Raw genomic sequence first — 15,687 nt, forward strand, 5'->3', positions numbered from 1 at the left:
TACTCTGATGTAAGATGCCAGCGTGGCAAGCAGTGTCTTGACTAGCTGTACACAGTGCCAGCCCCAGTGCAAGGTCTTCAGAAATGTACACGGATGCTGTTTTGCCTGTGATCTTGCAATTGGCCTTTTTCATTTACCCTGATAATTTTAAGGTTTATCCCTGTTGGCACATACTGAGACAGTATGTTCTGATTGCTGATGGCTATTGTATGAATATTCTAATTAGTTCATCCATCTATTAACAAAGACATTTAAGTTATTACCAGGATTAACCGCACTGTAGTGGAATTCCTTGTGCATAATAGCAGACTTTCTGTATAACAATGACATTGCAGAAGATGAACTGCTGGTTAAAAGGTTTGCCCAACCTTAGCAGATATTGTCAAGTTTTTGAGGAAATGGTTCTACACATTTCCATCTTTGTGGTTTCTGAGAGCACCCGCTTCTCTATGTCTCTTCCAACATTGGGAATATAGAGCTCTTGTCTTCCCCAAGGTGCAAAGGCATTGCTTGCTGTAGTTTTAGTTTGCCTTCCTAGTAAGGGGAATGCGGCAGGCAGTGGCCGGGATGCAGATGAAGAACTGCGAGGCCATTCAGAATGAGCAGATCAGGGGTGATTGTTGAAGTGTTGTTAGGGCAAGATTTTGCAGGCCTGAACCCCAGACCCTAGGGCTGGATGATAAGATCAGAACCTGCCAGGCAGCACAACATTTGCCATTTGAGAGGCTCAGCCTATAGCAGGAGGCTGCCAGTGGGCTCCTGTGCTCTTCTGTCAGGGTGGGTGTGGTCATTCTGAGGGCTGCTGAGACCACTGCTCTGAAGGGAGTGATGCCTCAGCATCAGGAATTGACCCTGACAGAGTTCAGACTCAGCTGTGTGACTTCAGACCTGTTCCAGAGCTGCTCTGACTAGGTGGGCCCCTATAAATGCTCCATAGCTTGCTTGGGGAGAGTAGACAAGATGATGTGGAATACTTAGTTGAGAACCTGCTGCTGAGTAAGCATTTACATGGTTGCCAAGTGATGCACTGGGCTGGGTTTGAGGCTCAAGGTTGCCATTTTTCTCAGACTCTCTGGGGCCATGCCCACTGCTGCCATCACATGGGCATATACAGTAAATGTTGAATGAATGTGAGAGTTTATGCTTAGTGTTTTCTTAGCTGTGCTTCCATTTGTATTGTCAGGTGTGTTGAGCCTTTTCAATCCTATCTGAGAGCAAGGAGAATACTTGCACTCAGGGACCACTGTGACTCCATTTGTGTGTGTGAATGCTTGTGTTGAAGATTATTGAAAGGCAGAGTGTCAGGCAGGGAATGAGAGAGAGAGAGAGAGAGAGAGAGAGAGACAGAGGGAGATTCCCCATGCATTGACTCATTCCCTGAAGAGACTACAGCCCCTAGGATGAGGCGAGCCCGAAGCCAGCAGCCAGGTCTCCGGTGCGTTTCAGAGGCCCAGCTGTCTGGGCCATTATCTGTTGCTCTCCCTGGTTCATCACAAGGAAGCTGGTTAGGAAGGGGAGCTGCCAGGACTTCATGGTAGAAAGGGATAGTGATGTTGTCAGTGGTAACAACGTGCCGTGCCACGATGCCAGCTCGCTATTCATGATGTTAAAGCAGAGATGACAATTGTTGATGCCCTTGAAAATTTCAGTGCTGAAATTTCTGACTACCAACCATGAACTTGATATCAGATTTTTTTTTAAAGATTTATTTTTATTATTTTTTTATTGGAAAGGTGGATATACAGAGAGGAGAGACAGAGAGGAAGATCTTCCGTCCGATGATTCACTCCCCAAGTGAGCGCAACTGCCGATACTATGCCGATCCAAAGCCAGGAGCCTCTTCCGGGTCTCCCACGCGGGTGCAGGTTCCCAAAGCTTTGGGCCGTCCTCGACTGCTTTCCCGGGCCACAGGCAGGGAGCTGGAAGGGAAGCGGGGCTGCCGGGATAGAACCGGCGCTCATATGGGATCCCGGGCGTGCAAGGTGAGGACCTTAACCGCTTGCGCCACCGTGCCGGGCCCTTGATATCAGATTTTTGTGGCTCCTTATTTTCCCCTGTTCTCTGTCCATGAAATGCTCTTTCCTCTGCTTTTTTTCTAGTGTCTTTGATATTTATATATACTTATGTAAATACATACATATGTAAGTATTCATATATTTGCATACTATATCTAAGTACATATAGTGCCTTTTCTCCTTCGTTGGCCATAAAATCCCCAGGTTTTCGGAGCATGTCCACAAGTTCTAGAGAATATTCCCTCTCACATCTAGGACAAACTTTAGGCCCATTGCTCGTTAAGATTCCAAAAAGAGAGTTCTGAGGACTCTGGTTGCAAGTCCTGAGGACTTTCTTGGTTACCCCAGAAAGTTCATGGAAAGCAGAATCAAAAGGTGCTTATTTTGTTGCAAAAGTTTTTGAACTCTATCTGGCAGGGGAGACACCATGATCACGCAGGTGGTTTTCCCAGGGTGAGGCTCATCCATTGCACTGGGGATGTGTTGACCCCTGCGGTTTCCCCAAATGTGGGAAATTCGACTGCATAATGTGGTGGGAGGGGGGGACTGCATTTTGATCTCCCCTTAAAGATTTTTTTTTGAAATCTATGCATATGAGGAATCTCACATGTGGACATCTCCTTGGTACCCTGTACTCTAGTTTTGCTGCTTATCATTAAAGAAACAAATCTTTTTCTCACCCTCCATTCTGGGTTGAAGAGAGCAGAAGCCATCCCCCAGAGCCTCGCTGAAGTTTACGTGGTTGCTGCTCATTGCCCGGCTGTTGGTTCTGTGCTGACGTCACAGGACTGAGCGGCTTGCTTCTGAAGGTGCGTTCATTTTCATGGGTTTCTGAAGCACCTGTTTAAACGAATTTGTGCCGTGGACGAAAGAGCCTCAAGGATTTTGAAATGGAAATACCCTTTTGTAAACGTATTTCCAGGAAAATACACTCACTGTTCCTTTTCTTAGGTTATTTGGGGGTAAGGATAGGAGCAGAGAGAGGAAGGATGGGGGAAGAATGGAGAGAAAGTTTTCTCTAACTTGAGGTATGTGTATACACAGTGCACCTTCCAGAAGGGCATCGGGTACACTCGGAAGCCACTGTGGGTGGGGAACAAAACAGAGGGCAGAAGGCTGGCTTTGTAAAAACAAATGAGTAATGCCACTCCCGGGGAATGGGGCTCTTAAGTGAAGATATGGAAATCATGTGGTGAACACTAAACCAAAAAAGACGGAGTCGAAACAGCACAGAGATAAGAAGTACAAAGATTTAATTGTTAACGAGAGAACAAAGTAGAGTGCTATCCTCACTGGCAGCCAGAGCCCAGGGGGAGAAAGGCCCGCAGGACTGTGGAATGGAACCTCGCTGCATTCAGTGCTTAGGACCGTTCACCCACATTGCCTGAGATCTGGAGGTGAATATACATTTCTGCCTCGGTATATATGTACACATGTGCACACCCACATGGAAACGTTGCTTGCCTTAGCCACAAAGGAAACCCAGTATCAGACCTAAGAAATCCTCCCCCTTATCTGCTTACCATTGACCTGGTCGGCGGTTATGCCCCTGACTTTTTTGGAGCAATTGTTCATGTCTACCTGCTTACAGAGCAGTGTGGTAGCTACAGTTGGATATCCAGCCAGATTTCTAACCAGAAGTAATTATGACTTTCTCTCAAGAAGGTGAAAATGTGCACATGGGCCCAGAGGAAGGCGTGTTGGGCATTGTTGATGAGGGCACAGTCAGGATGCTGGCTGGCCTCAGTGGAGGACTGCGTTTCTCCCAGCTGTGACAAACGAACAAGGACTCTGAAGGATATGGTGCAAGTCCAGGGTGGTGTGCCCTGAGCCCCCCAGATGGGGAGCTGTGCAGTATATTTGGGAAGCCACAGACACTAGAGTTAGCTGGAGTCTTGGGGGGGGCAGTGAGAAGTAGAAAGAGAACAGCCTCTGCTCTGGCTCCTAACGTCAGCAGATGTCAGGCGGAGGGCAGGTGCTTCCCTCCCACACTGGATTTTGTCGAACTGTGAGTCTGAGGCTTAGGGAAATGGGGCAGCTTGCTGGGACTTGAGCAAGAGATGGGCTGTGCACCTCAGGCTTCTGCAGCCTGGGGTGTGGAGATGGGGTGGTGACGGAGGCTAGGCTAAGAGGTGGGTTCTGTGAGACATTGGGAAAGACTGGCCTTGACCTCTCCTTGGAAGGCTCTGGCGTGTGTGAGCAGAGCAAGGCCCTGGCATGGGCTGTCAGACTCAGGCTGGAGAGAAGGGGACCTAGTTTTGGCAAACCACACGGCAGGAGCAGCAGCTGCGTCTGTGAATGCTTTGGTTAGGAAGTTGAGCTGATGGCCCGGCCCTGACTGTTTCAGGTATATGGGGAATGAACCAGTGATATCTCTCTCTCTACCTTTTTTGCTGTCTTTCAAGTGAAATGCAATAAACATTAAAAAAGAGCAAAAACCATAAACAGTGGAACTGAGGAGGAAGTAGAGCCAAACCCAGCTGCTCAGCACAATCTGGCACTTACGAGGCTTGGAGTTATTGGGCCGGTAATGAACAAAGCTGCTTTCCTCGTGTTGGGTAAACTAGTTTTATTGGATCCAGCAAGAACAATAAAACAGTCATCCCATATTATACTATCATGGTTTTATAAGAGAAATCACGTTTTAATACAAGCATAAAACAGTGGCTCGTCCTGGGAATGAAGGCTGATTCTTTCCATGGAGTAAGTTCTGAATTCCAGGACTAGAAGAGTTCACTGCGCATGTTCCCTTGCTCTCTTGTGTTGTCACTGTTCAGTCAGTATTCTCATAATTCACGTTTGGGAACCGCTGGTGGGTACTTTCATATCTCTGCTTGAGTGGAGGGAGGAGGTCTGGGGCAGGTGGGAAGTTACGGCTAGTTCAAGTTCAGGTCTGCAGTCTTTAGGGTTTACAGAGGAGCCTTCCAGGACGAAGAGTCCTCTGTGCAAGGGAGCAGGGGAGGCCTTTGTGAGGGAGGGGAGCGAGAGAAGAGGGGGATGTAGTGCTGACCCAGCACCTGCCAGGTGCATGTTGTAGAGAGCACTGGATCATCATAGAAAGTCTTGAACAGAGATTATTAGCTATTTTTAAAACATTTATTTACTTATTTGAATGAGTTGGAAGGAGACACGAGAGATCTTCCATCTACTGGTTTACTTCCCAGATAGCTGCAATGCCCAGTGCTGGGCCCATCCAAAGCCAAGAACTTCTGTGTGTCACCCATGAGAATGACAGGGCCCAGACAAATAGGTCATCTCCCAATGCTTTACCTAGGTGTGTTAGTAGGGAGCTGAATTGGAACTGTGGCAGCCACGATACAAACCAGAGTGCATTTGGGATGCTGGTGTTGCTCGTGGCAGCTCTACGTGCTATGCCACAATACTGGCCCTGGCACTGTTATTCCATCATAGGTACAGAAATTGAGGTCCTGGTGTTTAATGTACCTGAGTCTCCCTACAACCCAGTTGGGGTTCAGACTGAGGCTGACCCATGCTTTCCTATCCACATGGATTCTTCTGTTCAGATTGGTCTGAGCATGCTGTCTCAGAACCTTTGTCATTTTGAGAAACAGAAATGACTGCGTGCAGCACTTTTACTTTTCCCCTTGGGACTGTTGCTGGTTGTCTTGTGCTTTTGTGAGCATTTGCATTGGTTTTGTTCCTGCATGCTGCCTCTTCATTGGGTAACTGGCAGGTAGGTGGGTGTGTTGGTACAGAGCTGTGTTTTATGAACTGTCCTTTCCTCTGTGCACCTGCTGTGTGACCCATCGCCAACTCAGCACAGATTCTGGTTGTGAAATTTTCAGGCTTCCCACGGGGTGGTTAAAGGGTGGAGGACACCTTAGAGCTCTTGTTTCTGCACAGGAAACCATAACTCGGGAGATGGGGGAGTGAGATGGAGACCCCAGCTGCAGCCAAATTTCCATCCTCAGCCTCTGCTTTCTGGGTCACAGCTCTTCCCATCGTGTGTCCTTGGATGATTCCCCGATTATGCTGGTTTGAACGCCAGCAGGGCTTCCTGGGAAACTCCTAATGGAATCTTTGAACAGCTGCCCATAGATGGTTTTCAGATTTTCAGCTGTTTTTCTCTTTTAATGGAAGCTCTGACTGACTAGTTGGTTAATGGGTCCCAGGTTCTCCAGGGCCACTTAACTTCCTAATTTTCAAGCATTAACCATGGAGAAAATTTACTCTGCAGAAGCTTGTGACTTAATGAGCTCAACCAAAGTCATTCTCAAGTTGTAAGCAAGAGCTTTGATCCCAGTGATGGGTGTTTTGGTTTGCTCCTTGGGGTGGGGGATGGGGAAGAAGCTTACCCATGATTTATTAATCACTTCCTTGGCTACACTGTCTCGCTTGGCTCTCCCAGGAAGCCCCAAAGGGGAGGCTGCCAAGGACAGAGCCTCAGCATGGGTTTCATTCTCCACTGCAGCCAGGGGGTGCTTCCAGGGCTCCAGGGCTCCAGGGCTGCGTTTTTAGAAGTTTCTGCTCAGCTGGAAGGCAGCCAGATGTTGGAAGTAGAGGTACACACCTTGATTTAGCCCTCTCTGCCCATTCAGAGCAACAACCCAGGATTCCATGTCGGCAGAGCCAGCTGTGTGCATTGCTTTTTTCTGGGAGACCAACTGATAAAATACTTACATCATCAACTGGGTGACAGGTCCTGCTTTGTCAGTTTAAAATGTCTTCAGAACGCAGCTGCCGCGAGGATGCGGGCTTGTTAGTGTTTTTTTTTTTTTTTGCTGGCAGTTTTTCTTTTTATGAGGAGCAAAGACGCTCGGCCTGCACCCTTGGGAAGGAGATCTGCTGTGAAGGAGCGTTTGTTCCCTGGTGCATGGGCTGGCCGTGGCTAGGCCTAACACAACATGGGCTGTGTGCGCCCAGCTCTGTCCCCAGGACTCTGGGTTATGGTCTCTTTATTTCTCGTGCCCTCTTCTAGGTAGGTGCGGTGGGTTCAGTTCTTTCCCCTTGACACCCCCCGCCCCATCCCAACCCAAAGTAGATTACCAAGCCCTAATCACCCCAATACCTGTGAATGGTACCTTTTTCGGAAGTGAGCTCTTTGCATACGTGATTATGGTGCAGATAGTTCAGATGAAGTTACTGATTGCAGAGGCTGGTGTCTTTATAATGGACAGTGGGATGCCCAGAGAGAGTGTGCCTTGTGACTCCAGGTAGGAGGGATGTCACCTGTCTGCAAGCTGCCCAATTCAAGCATAGCCAGTGACCTCTAGATTGTCCCTCAGCTCTCAGACGGAGCGTCACATTACCAGCACCCTGACCCTGAAGCTCTGGCCCCACTAAGGTAAGGCATCCACTTTCTGTTAATTTGTTACATCAACCCTTGGGGAAAAAATGCAGTGAAGATTGCCTTAGAGGATATTAACCTCATCTCATAGATGAGCAGCAAGACTCAGATATGTGTCTTGCCGCACAGCACTTGGCTCCTATGTGGGGACAGATAAATTGGGTTCCCCATGATGCTGCCAAGTCTGTGCTTTGTATGTGCCACTGAGTGGGCACAGAGCTGGTTGTCTGATGCTGGTCACCTAGCACACCTTCTGGAGTAGCATCATCTTAGGTCGGGTCTCTGCAGTGCCGTGTCAGCTTGCTTCCGTGTTTGGTTGTCCTGTCCCTGGGAGGAGCCCTTGCTTTAGCTGAGAGGACGCAGACCTGGTATTCTCTGCCCAGGATGTTTCAAGGTTGGGATGGAGATGTGATGCCACCTCTCCCACCTGCAGCGTTGCCCTTAGGGAACAGTGGAAGGAACATAGGATGAAAGATCCACAGTGGCTTGAATACATTTTTATTTATTTTTATTGCAAAGTCAGATATGCAGAGGGAAGGAGAGATAGAGAAGATCTTCTGTCTGATGATTCACTCCCCAAGTGACCACAATGGCCGGTGCTGTGCCGATCCGAAGCCAGGAGCCAGGAACCTCTTCCAGGTCTCCCATGCAGGTGCAGAATCCCAAAGCATTGGGCCATCCTTGACTGCTTTCCCAGGCCACAAGCAGGGAGCTGGATGGGAAGTGGAGCAGCCGGGATTAGAATCAGCACCCATATGGGATCCCAGCAAATGTAAGGCAAGGACTTTAGCCACTAGGCCAGACCGCTGGGCCCATTGAATACATTTTTAATGGCTTGATCCTGTATGCCTGGATTGAAGTGCTCATCTCTGCTCCTAATTCTAGCTTCCCAGGAATGCATATTCTTGCCAGAGGCAGCAGATGATGGCCCAAGTATGTGAGTCCCTGCTGTCCAAGTGGGAGTCCCAGGTGGAGTTCATGATGTCAGCCTAGCTCAGCCACAGCTGTTACGGACATCTGGGGAGTGAAGCAGCAGATGCAAACTCTCCCTGTCTTATCCATCTCTGACTCTAGTCTGACTTACTAATAACGAATAAGCAAATACATCAATAACTGGTACAAAATTGGAAGGCAAATACAGTGAAAACGGAGTTTCGTCTCTCAAGCCTGCTGCCTCTGTGCCTGGTTTAGCAGTGTCCAGCCCAGAGAGACGTGCCACTTGGAGTCTCATGTGTTATTCCTGAAGTAGTGTCTGTTTTACTCATGTGTGAGGGGTTATCAGAAAGCTCACAGAAAATGTCTGCCATGAAAAAAAACTGTGCATAGGTGTTAACATCTGTTTTATATTAAAACAAGCTTATCTTTTCATTCATTTTTCTATTAACTTTTTAATTTTGAATTTTATGGTACAATTCCATAGAGTCTGCGATTCCCACCCTTCCAGCTGATTTTGCCCATATTGTTACAATACTATAATCCTTCATAAGGAGTTATATTTCCATTAACTTTTGAAGAACTGTTGTATTATGGATAGTCTTAACTTGAATTTCTTTATTGAAATTGAAGCTGCCCATGTAATGCTGCTCTATGGGTAATGTGTATTTAAAATTAGAATTTCATTTAAAAAAATTATTTGGGGCCTGGTGTGATGGCTCAGTGGCTAAGTCCTTGCCTCTCAGGCAGCAGGTTCCCATATGGGCACTGGTTTGTGTTCCCACTGATTCAGTTCCCATCCAACTCCTTGATTGTGGTCTGGGAAAGTAGTGGAGGATGGCCTCAGGCCTTGGGACCCTGCACTCATGTGGGAGACCGGAAAGAAGCTCCTGGCTGCAGATCAGCTCAGCTCCAGCTATTGTAGTCATTTGGGGAGTAAGCCAGCATGTGGAGGATCTTTCTGTGTCTCTTTCTCTCTGTAAATTTGATGCGTCTTTCCATTAAAAATAAATAAGTCGTAAAACACATTTACTTACTTGGAAGTCGGAGAGAGAGAGTGAGAGACTCTGATTGATTTCATCTCCAGATGGCTGCAGTGGCCAGGGATGGGCTAGGAACTGGAGCTTCTTCCAGGACTCCCACATCAGTATCATCTGACACTTTTCCCAGGCCAGTAACACAGCTGGATGGGAAGTGGAGCAGCCGGGATTAAACGAATGCTCATTTGGGATGCTGGCGTTGCAAGCATCAGCTTTAGTCTCTGTACCACATTGCTTGCCCCTGAATTTTATTGTTCTGAGAAAGAAATGGAACCATATGATTTAACATTTAGAGCCCACCATGTGAAGCCTGCCTTTTACACTGAGCCTAGACTCCCAGGAAGGTTTTGTTTTGGTGGCTGTTGGTTTACTAAATATAGCCCAGAGATCTGTCTGTCAGAACAGAATCTGTTTATACAGGTTCTTGGTATTTTGTTATGCAGATGCACCATAAATTGCTTCACCAACCTCTTACTGGGTAGACAAGGAGATTTGTATCTTTGCTATGACAACAACGCTGGGCAGGTTTCATATATAACTCATTCGAAGAATCTGTAGACATGGCATGGTTGAGTTGAAAGGTCAAGTGCATTTGTAATTTGGATAATTACTTCTGATTGTTTTCATATAGGCTGTCCCAGTTGCCTCCTCACAGTGAATGAAGGCACCAGTTTTTTTGTTTGTTTGTTTTTATTTTTTTGTTTTTTAAGATTTACTTATTGTCATTGGGAGGCACATCATCTTTATAGAGAGAAGGAGAGACATGGAGAAAGATCTTCCATCTGCTGGTTTATTCCCCATATGGCTGCAATGGCCAGAGATGAATGCCAGGATTTTCTTCCAAGGTCTCCCATGCAGGTGACAGGGCCCCAAGGCTTTGGGCTACCCTCTGCTGCTTTCCCAGGCCACAAAGAGGGAGCTGGATAGAAAGTGGAGCAGCTGGGACATGAGCTGTCACCCATATAGAATCCTGGTGCTTACAAGGTGAGGATTTAGCCATTAAGCCACCACACCAGGCTTCAAGGCACTAGCTTTTGTACTACTTTCTAACTCACTGTGTTATCACACATGTTGATCCCAGTTGGTGTCTCATTGGGTTTCTCACTTATGACATGAGCAAACATCTTCATGTAGGTGTCAAGACCATGGTAATTTCTTCTTTATAAACTGTTCCATCCTTTGTGCTTTTTTGTTATTGAGTATTGTATGGGTTTGTTGTAGCTACTTACTTATTAAACAGATTGATCCTTTGTGATACAAGTGGCAGGTGTATTTTTTTTTTTTCTTTAGCCTAAGTTATTAGTTGTCTTTTGTGGCTTCTGTAGTTTGAAGTTATTCCAAGGAAGGCCTGAAGCAAATTGGGAAACTTGCATTTTTTTCCTTTTTTTTTTGACTTACCTTTTGTATTTAAGATTTTCATTCTCCTGGCATTTATTTCAGTGTTATGTTTGAGTGAGAGATTCAACTTTAGTTTTTCCAGCTGACTGTGCAGTTGCAAGAATTTATTGGGTAATCCACACTTGCTCATTGACTTCACCCATATTTGTATTCTGTTGCAATGTGACAGTCTCATCACACGCTTTGTGCGTTGAAGAGCCCATGGTGATTGCCTTAGTGTCTGAGGGCCAGGAGGTGGGGTTGTCAGCAAGTTTGCAGTCAAGGTATCACCTTGGGCTGCAGACCCAGCAGAGGCTCGGCTGGGGAAGGGTTTGTTCCAAACTTATGTGGTCGTTGGCAGAATACTAACCCTTGCAGACACCAGCTCAGGGCCTTGTTTTCTTGGTGGCCATTGGTTGGAGTCCTCAGCATGGCTCCGTGTTTTCATCAAGTCAGCAAGAGAGCCTGATGAGAGCTCTAGTGTGTCCATCTCGTCACTTCACTCTCATTCTGTCAGAAGTCACAGGTCCTGAACACGCTTAAGGACAGAGGATCGTATGGAAATATGAAGCCAGGAGGTTCAGGCCATGGAGGGGCCTGAAGTGTCTGCTTGCTACTCTTACTTTCTAAAACATTTACTTGAAATGGCAGACAGGTGAAGAGGGAGAGTGGGGAGCAGAGTGAGGGAAGCAGGAGAACGAGAGGGTTCTTTCATCTGAGGGTACAGAAGTTGCTGCCACAGTGTGATTTAGGGGACAAGAAGAAGGAAGAGAGAGAGATTGAGAGAGAGCCAGAGGTCTGATTCAGTATAGGTTTATTCCACAAATAGTTGCAACTACCACGGCTGGGTTAGGTTGAAATCAAAAGCCAGATGCTCCGCATTGGTGGCAGGGGCCCAAGTACTTGGAGCATCATCCATCACCTTCCCAGATATGTTATCAAGAAACTGGTCCAGGAGCCAGACCTTAAATTGGCGTTCCAACATGAAATATTAGCACCTCAAGCAGGAGGCTTAAGCTGCTGCACCACCACACCAGCCCATACCCATTCCTAAATTTTGCGTGTGTTGGAACCTATACCTTTAACCCAACCACCATTGTACAACTGAATGAAGGAAGAAAAACCTGCAAAATAACTAATGGGAGGTGGTTTTTCCTGATGCTCTGGTCTGCCCCCTGTAGACCTCATTTCACTGAACCTGTGGCAGCTGGCTTCACTCCTTGCCTGAACTGGATACAAAAACCGCATGCTGACTTCCTTGTCCATACTCGGTGTTCCAGGCTGGAATAACCTGAGCATCCCCAGGGTGCAACAGAAGCTTGCAGCAGCCTTGCTTTGGTACATTGGCCCTGAACTGTCATGTGTTATTAGAGATTCTGCCAATATTGGTAAATGTCACTTTTGGTTGCCACTGCCTCTCCGTGAAATCAGGTGTGTTTTTGCAACTTGAACATGTCATGCCTGTCGAATGCCATCCTAGGAGGAGCTGTGGGTGTTTGAGAGGCTGGGGGATTAGTGGCAGTCTCTCTCAAGAACAGGAGCCTGCAGAACAGGCATCTGGAAGAAGGATGGAAACCTAGCAGCTGCTTTTCATTTTTGCTTTCTCCACATTTCCTTAAGTCAATTTTGTTGGCCATAGCTGTGGAAAAAAAAAATTTCTGATCCCATTCCCTAGAGTCCTTCTGGATTAATTGGTCTGCTGGGAATAGAGGATTTAAATTCTAATTAAAAGGTGATGGATAAGGGAAGTTGCCAAACAGCAATGCCTAGCAGGGGTGGAAGTGGTATGCTCACGGTGCAGGCTTTGGCACTGAGCCTTGCAGGGCGGAGAGGGCCAGCAGGATGAGGCCGTGCATCTCAGAGCTGGAGGGATGGAGGTTGGAGCCTGAGGGTTGGCTGAGCCAGAAAACTGGAAGGGGAGGGCAAACCAGGGGATTTCTGAAAATGTGGTAGAGTGTGAAGTCAAAAAGGAGAATTTCATTGATGTTTGGATGTGGTGATGGTGGCAGAGACTTCTTAGAGCAAGTGAGTAAAAAGTTGAGTATGCAAGCTCAGGAGAATGGCAACAGAGATGACTTGGGCCAAAGTTGGTGCCTCAGTTGATGAAAAGAAGGTGTCAGCAAGTAGAAGGGGTTGAGGTGGTGCAGGGTAGGTTGCATGCTGCAAGCAGGTGGCTGGACTTAGGCCCCGGTGCTCAAGTTGAGGGCCATGTGAACAGGGTGAGGTGATGAAGGCAGTAAACCTGACAGTCAGGCTTTGAGCGTGTCCTGAGACCATTGCATCATGGTCAAATTTGAACTTGAAGTATACATTGTTCAATTGACTTGTCCTTTTCACAATTCCAAAAGGCATGGTGGAAGGACTTGGTTCTGTATGTCCAGCACTTCTGGAGATGTTGAGGTTCACTGCTTTGGGCAAAGGAGGTCCTGGAGGTAGGTGGCTTGGGACTCCCAGCTGGTGAGGCTGGCCAGTGCTTGCCCACAGCTGGTGATGGGGATGTGGAGCTCCGAGGAGAGAGTGGGTGGGGAAGCAGGGATAGTCAGAAAGGGGGACTTAGTCAGGAAGGGGGACTGTTGGGATTTCCTGTGTATGTTCATTTCCCCTCTCCTGAGCCAGTGTGGGACATTTGTTTCATTTTTCATCAAATATACTGCATTCCAGACGGCAGTGCTTGGCATTGAGCTGAGTCTCCTTTTGCAGGAATTTATTTGTGTGGGGATAGGGCAAGATACTTCCACATATCTAAAATGACATTGTAATAGATGAGACTTCCTTTCCTAGTAGGATCTTCTTTAGGTGAATTGGGTTGTGTTGCAAGGCAGATAGTGACTTAACTGGTTATTTGTGATCTGTGTGTGTAACCCTTTTTGTTTTTCTTGGAGTGTTAAACACATGCATGTTTAGAGAATATTGATAAATTTTATCATGCTTAAATCTAGCAAATTTTTTTTAACCATGAAAACTAACTGTAGGATGGGTACATGTTAGGCCTGTTGAGTGGCTTTCAGAGCTTGTTGGAGGTTGGTCATCAGAGGTGGGATAGTGGCTCACTCCTTCATTATACATTCTTTTGCTAACTGCCTCATGACGCAAGATGACTGCTTGAGTACCAGATGTGCCATCTGAGTCCCAGCTGGAGGAAGGAGGAAGGTATAGAGGAGGGTGAACTTTCTCTTACTAAGAATTCTTCCTGAAGTTTCACACAGAAGTTCTGGTTCTGCTTAGATGTTCTTGGCCAGGGCTTAGCCATGTGTCTACCTCATGTTGCAAAGGCTGCGTGCTTCAGGAAAATCAGGAGGCCCCTTCATTCACTAGTGGGAAAACACATTGTGCGAAGGGTGTGTGCAGAGGCTCATCCTGGGGTGGGGAATGGACCTGAGTCCTGAAGCTCAACTTGGAACAACATATTTGGCAGGTGCAGGGCCATCTCACAGTAAGGTTGTCTCACTCTCCCAAGGAGCTTTAGGGCTGTTGAAGGAGACTCCAGGTCAGGATGGATCCAGTGAGGCACTGCGTTATTCTGTTCAGGCCCAAAATGTCTCTGACCTGGACATTCAAGACCTGTAGGTAATCCCACCCACAGCTCAGGAAACCCAGCATCCACTTCTCAAAAGCCTTGCCTTAGGAACTGGATTTCAACGTATGAGTTAGGGAGGGACATGGAATGTTCAGTCTACTGTGGCATTTGGGAAAGCAGGAGGTGCTTCCCAACCAGAGCTGTGCAGTGAGGTTTGCCCCTGCAGCCCCAGGATTTGCAGGGCTGGCTTCTCCCGGAAAGGCATCTCTGGGTGGTCCTTGCACCCATCTGTTGGGGTCTCAGGATACTGGTGGGGTGTTAGGGGAAAGGCAGCTGCCTTAAGGCTCCAGGAGCTCTCCTCACCTCGCAGGAGATGGGAAATGAGATGAGGATGTGTCCTCTGCCGCGTCAGAGACAACATCCCAACTATAGCCCTTTGGCAGGCAAATTCTCACCCATGTCCAGCCCATGTGTGCCTGTATTCCAGTCCTGGGAAGGCCAGGGCACTGCTGCCCTATCCATTGTTGGCAGGTGTGGTGGTGCGTGTGTCTGAAGCCCCTAGGTTCAAGGCTGGGCTGTTTCTCACGCGCCTGGATCACGGCCCGGATGTGAAGCTTTTGTCAGTGCCAGCCCTGCACGGTTTTCCCTGTTGCCTCCGTGTCATGTCTCACCTAAGAAGGAGGTGTTGGTTTACTTGGAACTGATTACTGAGCCGGAAAAGACGGTTAAAAGGTAAATGAATCACCAGCTGAGTCCAGCACAGGCAGTGTTTAAACACTAAAATTTTAAACACCCACACTTCGGGCTGGAGGCAGAGGGAGGATAAAGGAATTCTTTGCAATTCAGTTACACTGATGCCTGTAGGGGCATGGCTGCTGGGGAACAGCCTCCCTGCGCTTGGGTGCTTTGTGGATTTTGTGGAGTGTTTTTACACATTTCTCTGCTATTTAGTACTAGGATCTCCACATTTGGCAAGGAGTTCTGAACAAGGCTGGCTGCGCTCAGCCGTATGTTTGCACCTTTCTCCATATTTGAAACTTCTCTTTCTGTTCCACTCTGCACCTGCTGTGTCTGTCCAGGGTGGAGGTTTCCTAAGCATGATGAGGCAAGAAAAGAAGAAGCAGACCCAGTGTAGACACTTGGCCAGGCCGCAGAGTGGTATGGTTTTGGCTCTGAATACTCCAGCCGGATTCCCAGGTGGGACAGTGCTTTGCTGGGATGGGGGTGGGGTGGTGGTGGTGGTGGGGTGGTGGTGGGGGGGGCTCAGGCCGGTCTGGGGAGAGGGACTTTCTGAGGGGTGTTTGCCAGAACATGCCCAGCTGCAGTACCTTAATTTGCTGCTTGCTTGATTGTCTCGGCTTGTGCTATGGTCTGGGTGTGCTTGGTCCCCGAAGGTTCTTGAGCTCAAGGATTGGTCCCAGGTGTAATGGTACTTGAAAGGTGGTGTTTTTTTTTTTTTGAGAAGTGAGGCCTTGTGGGAGGTAATGGGGTCATGAC

The 15,687-nt window shown here is 47.7% G+C and overlaps 1 protein-coding gene and 1 non-coding gene across 3 annotated transcripts in view; both read left to right on the forward strand.

Annotated features, from left to right (window-relative positions):
* Positions 1 to 15,687, forward strand: part of LDLRAD3 (low density lipoprotein receptor class A domain containing 3) — a 243,042-nt gene that overhangs the window by 16,528 nt on the left and 210,827 nt on the right. The gene's annotated exons all lie outside the window — the stretch shown is intronic.
* LOC121156574 lies at positions 2,418 to 2,581 on the forward strand. Its single transcript, XR_005883880.1, has one exon. It is a non-coding gene; the product is annotated as a U1 spliceosomal RNA (small nuclear RNA).

The sequence above is a fragment of the Ochotona curzoniae genome, unplaced genomic scaffold (genome assembly GCF_017591425.1).
Source record: "Ochotona curzoniae isolate NIBS_2020 unplaced genomic scaffold, NIBS_Ocur_1.0 contig_3432, whole genome shotgun sequence".
Classification (NCBI taxonomy): Eukaryota; Metazoa; Chordata; class Mammalia; order Lagomorpha; family Ochotonidae; genus Ochotona; species Ochotona curzoniae.